This window comes from Ornithorhynchus anatinus, chromosome 13 (genome assembly GCF_004115215.2).
Source record: "Ornithorhynchus anatinus isolate Pmale09 chromosome 13, mOrnAna1.pri.v4, whole genome shotgun sequence".
Lineage (NCBI taxonomy): Eukaryota > Metazoa > Chordata > Mammalia > Monotremata > Ornithorhynchidae > Ornithorhynchus > Ornithorhynchus anatinus.
Window position 1 is genome coordinate 31,309,817 of NC_041740.1, and position 12,433 is coordinate 31,322,249.

The 12,433-nt window shown below is 50.4% G+C and overlaps 2 long non-coding RNA genes across 3 annotated transcripts; both read right to left on the reverse strand.

Annotated features, from left to right (window-relative positions):
* Window positions 1–3,251: 3,251 nt before the first annotated feature.
* LOC114816152 lies at window positions 3,252–10,621 on the reverse strand. 2 transcript variants are annotated; one of them, XR_003763932.1, is made up of 5 exons: window positions 10,340–10,621; window positions 9,237–10,079; window positions 7,049–8,799; window positions 5,905–6,789; window positions 3,252–5,554 (listed from the first exon to the last, which is right to left on the reverse strand). It is a non-coding gene; the product is annotated as an uncharacterized LOC114816152 (long non-coding RNA). The 2 variants fall into 2 exon arrangements; XR_003763931.1 differs by having other exon boundaries at window positions 7,049–10,079.
* A 60-nt stretch (window positions 10,622–10,681) lies between these two features.
* Window positions 10,682–12,190, reverse strand: LOC120638777. Its single transcript, XR_005660717.1, has 3 exons — window positions 12,024–12,190; window positions 11,450–11,534; window positions 10,682–11,265 (listed from the first exon to the last, which is right to left on the reverse strand). It is a non-coding gene; the product is annotated as an uncharacterized LOC120638777 (long non-coding RNA).
* Between the last annotated feature and the right edge of the window lie 243 nt (window positions 12,191–12,433).

The window sequence follows — 12,433 nt, forward strand, 5'->3', positions numbered from 1 at the left end:
ATCAGGTGAGTTTCTGTATGAAGCAAATTTCTCCTCTTTCAATCTCATCTGTTCTCTCGTCATGCTTTGAAAGGCATCGGGTAGACCAATTCAAGCAGGAGATTGTTCGTCTCAAGTACCTTTCTCCTCTTCCGCCTTGCGGAGTCTCTCGAACCTCTCAAATGAACGGCCTTGTAGGCCTTAGGTGGAGTAACAGATGGTAACTTTTTTTTGGCATGAAGCCTTTCTGGCTCATATGTATTCTCTTCCCAGGCCTTGATATCCGTAGGGAGGGAAGTAAGAGGGGTATATTTGTTTCCCATGAAGGAAATGATTTGAGTTGCACAGCGGATATTCTCCATTCATCCTCAGTTAAAACACCTTAAAGGTGAGAAGTGGCATAACGAAAAGGAGATTGGTCCAACAGAAGCAAATTTCTCTTTTTCAACCCACATATTCTCTTCTCTGGCCTTGCAGACCTGAGGGTAAAGAAATGAAAGTGGGACCTTGTGGATAGGGTTGTGTACATGTGAATTCCTCCTTTTTCCATTGCAATATCCTCTCTTCATTCTTTATTAAGAGGCCTTGAAGACCTGAAATGGACCTGAAATGGCCCAGGAGATGTTTCTGCATGAAGCAAATGTCTCCCTTTCCCGGGCTTATATTTGCTCTTCAGGTCTTGAAGACCTTAGGCAGATCATTGGGAGGGTCTTTGCATGAAGCAGATTTCTCCTTCTTTAAGCCCATATATCACGCTTTCCGGCCCACAGGGAGAGAAACAAAGGCAGGAGATTGCTTGCATGAAGAAAACTTGTCCTTGTTGCAAAGAAATATCTATTTTTTTTTCCTAGTCCGGAAGACCTTCGGTAGAGAAATGAAAGTGGGAAGTAGCTTTCGAGAAGCCGACGTCTCCTTGTGATATATCAAATATTCTCATTTCAGGTCTCGAAGACCTTAGGGAGAGAAATAAAAGTAGGAGATGGTTTCGCATGAAGCAGATAGCTCCTTTGCCAACTCAAATATTCTCTTTTCAGGTCTTGAAGACCCTCGGGAGAGAAATGAAAGTAGGAGATGGTTTTGCATGAAGCAAATCTCTCCGTTTTCGCCTCCGAAATTCTCTTTTGCGGCCTTGAAGACCTTACAGAGAGAAATACATGTAGGCGATTGTTTGCGGGGAGCAAAGTTCTCCTTTCCCAACTCAAATTTTCTCTTTTCAGGTCTTGAAGACCTTAGGGAGTCAAGTGAAAGCAGGAGATGGTTTGCATGAAGCAAACTGCTCCTTTGAAGCCCGAAATATTTCCTCCGGAGGCCCTGAAGACCTTGGAGAAATAAAACCTGGAGATTGTCCGCATAAAGCCCCTTTCTCCGTTTTCACTGCAAATGTTCTCTTTCCTGGCCTTGACTACCTTCGAAAAACACATAGAAGCTGGAGATGGTTGGCATAAAGCCAAGTTCTCCTTTTCCATCTCGGCTATTCTCCTTGGAGGCCATGAAGACCTTACACAGAGAAGGAGAAGCTGGGGATGGTTTGCATGAAGCAAATTCCTCCATTTGCACCTCCGATAGTCTTTATCCATTCTCAACTAAAAGGCCTTAGAGGCCTGAGGTGAGGTACTCCGCAGGAGCTCCATCTGCATGAAGCAAATGTCTCCTTCATTCCACTGGAAATAGCCTCTTCTAAGGCCCTGAAGACCTTAGGTGGAGAAACTCCAGCAGGAGATGGCACCAAGAAAACTCCTTTTTCAGCACCAACATTCTCTTTCCAGGCCTTGAAGACCTCTGGCAGAGAGATACAGAAGCAGAAGATTGCATGAAGCAAATTTCCGCTTTTTTCACCTCCAAGATTCCCCATTAAAAGGCCGTGAAGGCCTCAACTGGAGGAATGAACAGGAGATGTTTCTGCATGAAGCAAACCTCTCCTTCCTCGCCTCAGAAATTCTCTTCTCAGGCCCTGAAGACCTCCAGGAGAGAAAGAAAAGCAGGATTTTTTTGCATGAAGCAAATTTCCCCCTTTTCACCACCAAGATTCTCTATTCATTGTCTTTTCATAGCCCTTGAAGACCTTCCGTGGAGGAAGGAACAGGAGATGTGTCTGCGTGAAGCAGATTTCTCCTTTCTCACCTCAAATATTCTCTTCTCAGGCCCTGAAGACCTTAGGGAGAGAAAGCAAAGCAGGTTTTTTGCATGAAGCAAATTCCTCCTTTTCACCACCAAGATTCTCTATTCACTGGCTTTTCAGAGGCCTTGAAGACCGCCAGTGGAGGAAGGAACAGGAGATGTTTCTGCGTGAAGCAGATTTCTCCTTTCTCACCTCAAATATTCTCTTCTCAGGCCCTGAAGACCTTAGGGAGAGAAAGAAAAGCAGGGCTTTTTGCATGAAGCAAATTCCTCCTTTTCACCACCAAGATTCTCTATTCACTGGCTTTTCAGAGGCCTTGAAGACCGCCAGTGGAGGAAGGAACAGGAGATGTTTCTGCGTGAAGCAGATTTCTCCTTTCTCACCTCAAATATTCTCTTCTCAGGCCCTGAAGACCTTAGGGAGAGAAAGAAAAGCAGGGCTTTTTGCATGAAGCAAATTCCTCCTTTTCACCACCAAGATTCTCTATTCACTGGCTTTGCGGAGGCCTTGAAGACCTCCAGTGGAGGAAGGAACAGGAGATGTTTCTGCGTGAAGCAGATTTCTCCTTTCTCACCTCAAATATTCTCTTCTCAGGCCCTGAAGACCTTAGGGAGAGAAAGAAAAGCAGGGCTTTTTGCATGAAGCAAATTCCTCCTTTTCACCACCAAGATTCTCTATTCACTGGCTTTGCGGAGGCCTTGAAGACCGCCAGTGGAGGAAGGAACAGGAGATGTTTCTGCGTGAAGCAGATTTCTCCTTTCTCACCTCAAATATTCTCTTCTCAGGCCCTGAAGACCTTAGGGAGAGAAAGAAAAGCAGGGCTTTTTGCATGAAGCAAATTCCTCCTTTTCACCACCAAGATTCTCTATTCACTGGCTTTGCGGAGGCCTTGAAGACCTCCAGTGGAGGAAGGAACAGGAGATGTTTCTGCGTGAAGCAGATTTCTCCTTTCTCACCTCAAATATTCTCTTCTCAGGCCCTGAAGACCTTAGGGAGAGAAAGAAAAGCAGGGCTTTTTGCATGAAGCAAATTCCTCCTTTTCACCACCAAGATTCTCTATTCACTGGCTTTGCGGAGGCCTTGAAGACCTCCAGTGGAGGAAGGAACAGGAGATGTTTCTGCGTGAAGCAGATTTCTCCTTTCTCACCTCAAATATTCTCTTCTCAGGCCCTGAAGACCTTAGGGAGAGAAAGAAAAGCAGGGCTTTTTGCATGAAGCAAATTCCTCCTTTTCACCACCAAGATTCTCTATTCACTGGCTTTGCGGAGGCCTTGAAGACCTCCACTGGAGGAAGGAACAGGAGATGTTTCTGCGTGAAGCAAATGGCTCCTTTTCCGGCTCCTCTATTTTCTCTTCAGGTCTTGAAGACCTTAGGGAGAAATACGACGAGGTCAGTTTCTCCAAGAGGCAAAGTTCTTCCTTTTTTAACCCTACATAGCACTCTTTCCGGCCCTTAGGTAGAGAAACAAAAGCAGGAGATGGCTTGCGGGAAGCAAACTTGTCCTTATTAGACACAAGTATTCTCTTTGCAGGTCCTGAAGACCTTAGTAGAGAAATGAAGGGGGTGGGGTGGTTGGCTTACATGAAGCAAATTATTTTCTTTTCAAACCTCAAATATCCTCTTTTCAGGTCTTGAAGACCGTAAGGAGAGAAATAACAGTAGGAGATGGTTTGGCGGGAAGCAAATTTCTCCATTTTCATCTCCAACATTCTCTTTTGAGGCCTTGAAGACCTCAGGTAGAGTAATCAAAGCAGGAGATTGTTTGCATGAAGCAAATCTCTCTTGTTCTATCACAAGGATTCCCTTCTCAGGCCTTGAAGACTTTAGGTTGACAAATGAAAGGAGGAGATTCTTTTCATGAAGCAAATTTCTCCTTTTGAGCCTTGCCTATTTTCTTTGGAGGCCTTGAAGACCTAAGAGGAATACAACCTGGAGTCTCTAGGCAGAAAGCAAATTCCTCCTTTTTCACCGTGAATGTTCCCTTTCCTTGGCTTCAACACCTTCGAAAGAGACGTAGAAGCAGGAGATGGTTGGCATGAAGCAAATTTCTCCTTTATCGCCTCAACTATTCTCTCTGCTGGCCTTGAAGACCTTAGGGAGACAAATCAAAGCTGGAGGGGGTTAGCAAGAAGCAAATTTCTCCTTTTGCTCCTCAAAGATTCTCTGTTCAGTCTTCACTCTCAATTCAGAGGCCTTGAAGGCCTGGGGAGGAATAATGCCCAGGAAGCGCATCCGCGTGAGCAAAAAGATTTCTCCTTTTTTCACCTCCAGTGGTCTCTTTTAAGGCCTTGAAGACCTTGTAGAAAGACATGACAGCTGGAGATGGTTTGCGTGAAGCAGAGTCATCCTTTTTCAGCTTCTCCATTCCGTTGGATGGTCTTAAAGACCTTGGGTTGACCAGTACGCAGGACACTTTTTGCAGGAAGCAAAATACTCCTTTTTCAATGCCATATATTCTCTTTTTAGGCCTTGAAGACCCCCGTCTACAGACATAAAAGCTAGAGACGGTTTGCAGGAAGCAGATTTCTCCTTTTTCATCTCATGTCACCACTTTGATGGCTTAGAAGACCTGGGTGAACTCAGGACCGGTCTTGCATGAAGCAAAACTGTCCTTTTTTCCTGCCATACCTATTCAGGCTTTGGACCCTTCAGTTAGAGGCCTGAACGCAGGCAATTGCTTGCATGAAGCAAATCTCTCCCTCTTCACTTGAAATAGTCTCTTTGGAGGCCTGGAAGACCTCAGAGAAACAGAGACTGGAGATTTGGTCCAGGAAACTACCTTTCTCCTTTTGCACCTCAAAAACCCTCTTTCGAGGACTCAAAGACCTTAGGGTAGAAAGAAAGAAAAGCTGGACATTGTTTACATGGAGCCATTTTCTTCTTTTGGACCTAAAAGTTTCTCTTTTCTGGCCATAAAGACCTTAGGTAGAGAAATACAAGCTGGAGATTTTGTGCACGAAGCAAATTTCCCCTTTTACACTTCCACTATTCTCTTTCATTCCCAGTTAAAAGGCCTTGCAGCTCTGAGGTGGAGTAATGAACAGGAGATGTATCTGCAAGAATCCCGTGTCTCCTTTCACCCCTCATATATTCTCTTTTGAGGCCTTAGGGACCTTAAGCAGTTGCCAAAGCAGGAGAGTTTTTGCATGAAGCCAAATTCTCCTTTTTTAACCCCACAGGATCCTTTCGGGCCATGAAGACCGTCGGGTGGATAAATGAAATCTGGGGATTGGTATGCATCAAGCAAACTAGTTTTCTTTCCTCCTCCATCTTCCCGGCCATGAAGACCTAGGATGCAGCCCTGGGGATGCATTTGGAGCCTCAAAGGGTTTTCCCTTTATCCATCTCTTGCCGCATGATCCGGAGCGAAGGTCCTCTCTCACCGCAGTCTTCGTTCTTCCAATACTGGCGGAGAAGCCGAGCCGATCGGAGGTTTCGAATTGCAGCCTGCCGGCCTGGGTTGAAAAGAGAAAATCCCTACGTTAGTGGTATCTGTAGAGGCGGAGCGATCCACGGTTAGATTGGTATCCTTTGTCACATATCCCTAAAGACGATTCAGTGAACCTCTCACGGCCCTGAACGTGAGGGGCAAGCCTGACTCTCTGGCCTTTCACTTCTACGGACTGTCGTGCCCAGGGATAAGACCGTGTTACCCAGGCGAGGATTCCATCCCACCCCACGTGACGGTGAGCATCACCCGCGCTTCAGACCACGGCTGAGATTACTCTTCCCTTCGGCAGGCTTGGACATAGCTCGACGACTCACTCGTCCCAGCCCCAAATCCTTTCCTCCGTGTTCCAGATACCTTCGCTGCTATCGGCATCTTCTCCTCCAACCCTCCTCCCCCTCCGGGTGGTCGGCTTCTGCTGATGCCTGAGACTGCAGCTCTGCCGGTGAGGATGCTTGCTGGACGGGGCGCTGCCGGAAGCAGGCGGCTGAAGTCTCTGAAATATATCAACCCGGGTTTCAGCACAGACTATACCAACGTTTTCAAAAGGTACAGGAGGAATCCTTTTCCAGATCTCTTTCAGAATCACACCGTTAAGAGGATGGGCAAGGAATTTTTCTCGCTTCTTCAACGAATCCAAGCCTCACATGGAACATAAACCCAACCCCAATAGTCAGGAGAGTGAACTGCTCTAAATCAGGGAGCCTTGTCTTAAGGCATTTTATTCATTCTTTTTAAGGGGACGTGAGGTAAATTTCCCTTGGAAATTTACAGGAAGGTTCAGCTTTTTAATCTACTTTAAATATCTTCACGCTACTAGGTATTTAACCTCTCTCTTCTATTTTCCTTATTATTTTTTCCTAATGAAAGGCTCCCCGTACCTCCTAGCTCTACCGTGACTTTTAGGGAGGAAAAGCAACATCCTAACCGGAGTTCTTTCTCCTGAAAAGGGTTTGGGAAAATATTCTGTGAGGAAAAATCCTAATATCCTTTTCATCACGAAGAGAAAGCTGTGAGAGAGACTGATCAGAGTTCGAATCATTTGATAGGAGCAGTAAAAAGGTTCCAAGTTGGTTTCGGTTCGTGTATGATTAGATACTTATTTTTTTCACATGGACGGGTCGACTCCCATCTTCTCTCAGGCCGTCCTGGTCTCCACATGTTGGCTTGATCCCCGGGTGCTTCTCCCTTGTCCTCTTCCTCACTGGTGCGCTTCCGGGCTCGAGTCCCTCCGGGACGTATCTAAAAGGCAACCCGATGACCCGACAGAGTATGAGAAATAAAACGGAGGCTTCGGGCCTTCGTTTTGGACACTTTGCACATATTCAAATTCTTTCCTCATTTCTTCTCTCAGGCAATAAGAAATCAAAAAGTTTCATCAGTCCATCAAATTTCCTGGATACCCCAGTAGACGGTCAACCCCTCCCAACAATAACTTGCCTTCTGCCTCCCTGAGAGGCTTTATCTAACAATTCCCTCCAAAATGAAGATTTTCTCCTACCAGTTTGCTTGGCATTCATTGCTGCCTCCCTGATCTCCCCGTTCGGCTTGGTTTAGGCCTTCGGTCTGGTTGGTCCTGGTGCGGGCAGGATATGCGAGTCTCCTCCTTTCTCCTCTGGTGCTTCTCCTCAACTCCCTTGTAGCCTTGGGTGGAGGGGGCACTTCCAATTTCTGACAGGAGGCCAAACCTGGGTTGGAACACAAAGCGACAACAGGGCTTTCCTAGGAAACAGGAGGAATTCCTTTCCCAAAGGCATTATTAATTCATAGTGCTATAAGATATGTAAGTCATTTCTTTTGTCTCGGTACAGACAGGAATCCAAACCTCACAGGGACAAGGATCCCAATGCCAGGAGTCAGGGAGGAGGGAGAAGCAGCGTGGCTTAGGGGAAAGACCACGGGCTTGGGAGTCAGAGGTCATGGGTTCTAATCCTGACTCTGCCACTTGGCCGCGGTGTGACTTTGGGCAAGTGACTTTATTGCTCTGTGCCTTAAGGGGCTGTGAGGAGTACTTCAGGATGGCTTCCAAAGGGCCGGTGAGAGTCCAGGAAGAGGTTGGAGCTGGTTTGGCTGGTGGGCTGTGGTCCTCCAAGGGGCTGGGGTCCGCCAATGTCGGGCTGCTGTGGAAACAAACTTGTTCTTTTGGAGGGAAGAAAGGGGAGGAGGAGAAATGGAAGTGGCTGGGGAAAAAGAGAGAGAAGCGGTCCCCAGCAAGCCCCTCTCCCCTGCCGCTCCCTCCCCTGCACTGCCACTGTCCCCCCTGCAGTGGGCCTCCCACTGAGGATCAGGGGGCACCGAGCGGCAGTGCTGCAGTGGGCGCAGACCCTCCATCCCACCTCCTCGGGCCCGGTGGGGTACCTCCCTCCTTCCCCGGTTCCCTCTCACCGGGCCGCCCCTGCTCCCCCGCGCGGCAACATGGGGTCGCAGGGACAGTGGCCACGCCTAAGACGGCAGACCCCAGCATGTCCATCCTCCTTCTTGGACCGCTGCACCTTGGCTTCAATTTTTCCCCCGGATCTAGGAACACTGATTCTCTCCTTGCTGTATGTGGGCAACAAAAATCCTAAAAGCAGATTTTAAAGTGGGCAAGCTAGGGCAGGTGGGAAATGCACTGACATTCATCGAGGCAACACTTGCCCGCTCCCAGGGCCACCCTGGGGATAGCCCTTGAACCAACCCCTCAGGGCAATTAGGAGATCTCTCCCTTCCCGGCTGGCACTTACCTCTGTTCTTATCAGTGCTTACCACCGACAGGCAAGATCCAGTCCAGAGTAACAGCTCCCCAAATCTGGACAGATTCAAAACTTTGAGGACAAAACAATCAATTGGTCAGATAGTCTTAAACAAAGCAGTGGCTGGGGAGAAAGGAGGGGAGGCAGAAAGGGGGAAAAGGGAGAGAAGCGGTCCTTCCCCAGCCAGCCCCTCTTCCCTGCCGCTCCCTCCCCTGCACTGCCACCATCCCCCCGCAGTGGGCCTCCCACTGAGGATCAGGGGGCACCGAGTGGCAGTGCTGCAGTGGGCTCCGACCCGCCATCCCAGCTCCTCGGGCCCGGTGGGGCACCTCCCTCCTTCCCCGGGTCCCTCTCACCGGGCCGCCCCTGCTCCCCCGCGCTGCAAGACGGGGCCACGGGGACAGTGGCCACGCCTCCGACGGCAGACCCCATCACGCCAATTCCCCTTCTTGGGAGCGCTGCACCTTCATTTCATTCTTTATCCCCGAATCGAGGAACACTGATTCTCTCCTTGCTCTCTCTATGTGGGGAACAAAAATCCTACCAGCTGATGGTAAACTATTAGCCTGCATTGAGAAGAGAAAATGCCTACATTAGTGCTATCTGTAGAGGTGGAGCCGCTCCACAATTAGATTGGTATCCTTTGGCAAATATCCCTAAAGACGACGCGGTGAATCTCTCACGTCCCCCAAGGTGAGGGGCACGCGTGACTCTCTGACCTTTCCCTTTTGTGGATTGTCGTGCCCAGGGATAAAGCGTTGGTACCCGGGCAAGGATTCCACCCCACGCCTGGCGATCGTGAGCGTCGCCCACACTTCTGACGACGGCTGAGATTAGTCTTCCCGTCGCCAGGCCTGGACATAGCTCGACAACTCACTCGTCCCAGCCCTAAATCCTTTCCTCCTTGTTCCAGATACCTTCGCTGCTCCCGGCACCTGGTCATCTAACCCGCCTCACCCTCCCGTCGGTCGGCTTCTGCTGATGTCTGAGACCGCAGCTCTGCCGGTGAGGATGCTTGCTGGATGGGGCGCTCCCGGAAGCAGGTGGGTGAAGTCTCTGAAATATATCAACCTGGGTTTCAGCACAGACTATACCATCGTTTCATATACAGCAGGACTCCTTTTCCAGAGCTCTTTCGGAATCACACCCTGAGAGGATGCGCAAGGATTTTTTCTCTTCTTCAACTAATCCAAACCTCACATGGAACATAGACCCAACCCCAATAGTCAGGAGAGTGAACTGCTCTAAATCAGGGAGCCCTGTCTTAAGACATTTTCTTCATTCCTTTTAAGGAGACTAGGGGTCCATTTCCCTCAGAAATTTTCAGGAAGGTTCAGTGTTTTAAACTACTTGGAAATATCTTCACAATACTAGGTATTCAACCTCTCTCTTCTATTTCCCTTGTTACCTCTTCCTACCGAAAGCCTCCCCGGTACCCCCTACCTCTACTCTGATTGACTTCTAAGGAGGAAAAGCATCATCCTTACCAGAGTTTTTTTCCCTGAAAATGGACTGGGAAAATATTCTGTGAGGAAAAGTCCTAATATCTTTTTCCTTTGGAAGGGAAAACTGTGAGAGAGATTGATCAGAGTTCAAATCATTTGATATGAGCAGTAAAATTTCCAAGTGGGTTTTGGTTCAAGTAGGACCGGGTACTTAATTTTTGCAGGTGGACGGGTCGACTCCCATCTGCTCTCAGGCCGTCCTGGTCTCCACACGTTGGCTTGATCCCCGGGTGCTTCTCCCTCGTCCTCCCCCTCATTGGTGCGGGTCTCGGGCCCGAGTCCCTCCGGGACGTATCTAAAAGGCAACCCCACGTCACGACAGAGTTGGAGAAATAACACGGTGGCTTCGGGCCTTGGTTTTGGGCGCCTGGCAGATAGTCAAATTCTTTGCTCATTGCTTCTCTCAGACAATAAGAAATCGAAAAGTTTCATCGGTCAATCCAATTTCCTGGATACCCCGGTAGACAGTCAACCCCTCCCACCCATGACATGCCTTCTGTCTCCCTGATAGACTTTATATAATTATTTCCCTTCAAAATGCAGAATCTCTCCTACCATTCTGCTTGTCCCAGCCGCCTCCCCGATCTCCCTCTTCGGCTTGTTTTAGGCTCCGGTCTGGTTGGTCTCGGGGCGGGCAGGACATTCTTGGTCTCCTCCTTCCTCCTCTGCTGCTTCTCCTCAACTCCTGTAGCCTTGGGTGGAGTGGGCACTTCCAATTTCTGACAGGAGGCCAAACCTTGGTTGGAACACAAAGGGCCAACAGGGCCAAAGGGCCAGCAGCGTGGCCTAGTGGAAAGAGCACGGGCTTGGGAGTCAGAAGTCCTGGGTTCGAATCCTGACTCCGCCACTCGTCAGCGGCGTGCCGTTGGGCAAGTCACTTGACTTCTCGGGGCCTGTTACCTCATGGGTAAAATGGGGATTAAGACTGTGAGCCCCGAGTGGGACAACCTCATTGCCTTGAATCTACTCCAGGGATTAGAAGAGTGCCGCTGAGAGTCCGGGTAGAAGTTGGAGCTGGTTGGGCTGGTGGGCTGGGGTCCTCCCATGTCGGGGTGCTGTGGAAACATTTTTTACTTTGAAGGAAGAAAGGGAAGGAGGAGAGAAATGCAAGTGGCTGGGGAAGAAGAGAGAGAAGCGGTCCCCGGCAACCCCCTCTTCCCTGCCGCTCCCTCCCCTGCACTGCCACCGTCCCCCCCCTGCAGTGGGCCTCCCACTGAGGATCAGGGGGCACCGAGCGGCAGTGCTGCAGTGGGCTCAGACCCTCCATCCCACCTCCTCGGGCCTGGTGCGGCACCTCCCTCCTTCCCCGGGTCCCTCTCACCGGGCCGCCCCCGCTCCCCCCCGCCGCAAGATGGGGCCGCGGGGACAGCGGCCACGCCGCCGCCGGCAGACCCGATCACGGCCATTCTCCTTCTTGGGACCGCTGCCCCTTCACTTCACTGCTTTTGCCCCGCCTCGAGGTAACACCGATTCTCTCCTTGCTGTAGGTGGGCAACAAAAATCCGCAAAGCAGATTTTCAAGTGGGAAAGCTAAGGCAGGTGGTAAATGCACTGACAGCCGTCGAGGCAACACTTGCCCGCTCCCAGGGCCACCCTGGGGATAGCCCCTGAACCAGCCCCTCAGGGGAACTAGCAGATCTCTCTCCCTTCCCGGCTGGCACTCACCTCTGTTCTGGCTACCAGTGCTTCCCACAGACAGGCAAGGTCCAGTCCAGGGCAGCAGCCCCCCAAATCTGGACCGATTCAAAACCTGGAGGACAAAATACTCAACTAGTCCGATATTCTTAAACAAAGCCTATCAAGTCAAATGGCTTGGAAATTGGACTGAAGTTTCCCCTGAAGTTTTGGGGGGGGGGGTCTATAGCGTCACAGTCAGTTGGCATTCCGAAAACCATCCGTTCGCCCTTCTTGAGGCGATTCTTCTCACCTTTCGACGCCACACCTTCCCCCCCACCCCCCAAGGGGCAGAGGGGCACTGTGAGGGAATGATTTGGAATACCGTTTGAGAGCCGCGTAGTTCCTTCAGGGCACTTGGAAGAAAACCGGTCGAAGGGGAGGGCAAGGAGAGTTGGGGCTGCTATCTTTTAGTGCCTGGGGGGCTAATGATTTTGATGTTTTCCTCGTCTTCCTCCACCTGCCGCCCTCCCTCAGGCTAGCTTGGCGGGAGCCAGCGGTTCGCCTTTCCCCCCTCCTCCCCCCCCCTCAGCCGCCCGTCTCCTCTCGTCCCCTCAGTCCTCACCGGCCGAGGCCTCCTCCGCCTCAGAGCTCTGCCCGCTCCACACTGAGAAGCTCCGCCGCGGCCTCCTGGAGTCGAGGCCTGAGGGGAGCGGGGGGCGGAGCCAAGGATTTGCGGCGCTTCGGCTCTGTGTGGAGGCGATCTTCTTCGCCCCGCCCTCTTCACCCACTTCTAGGAGGGGGAAGAAAAAAAAACGCCCCCCCAATCGCCTCAGCTTTTCTAAGCGGCTTGCATACCCCCCCAATTCGAAATTCTGGCCTTTTCTATTACCATACACGGACTGTATCAATCTGCCTTTGAGGGAGACCTCTTTCAGGGAAGCAGCGTCGCTCAATGGAAAGAGCCCGGCCTTGGGAGTCAGAGGTCGTGGGTTCGAATCCTGCCTCTGCCCCTTGTCAGCTGTGTGGCTGTGG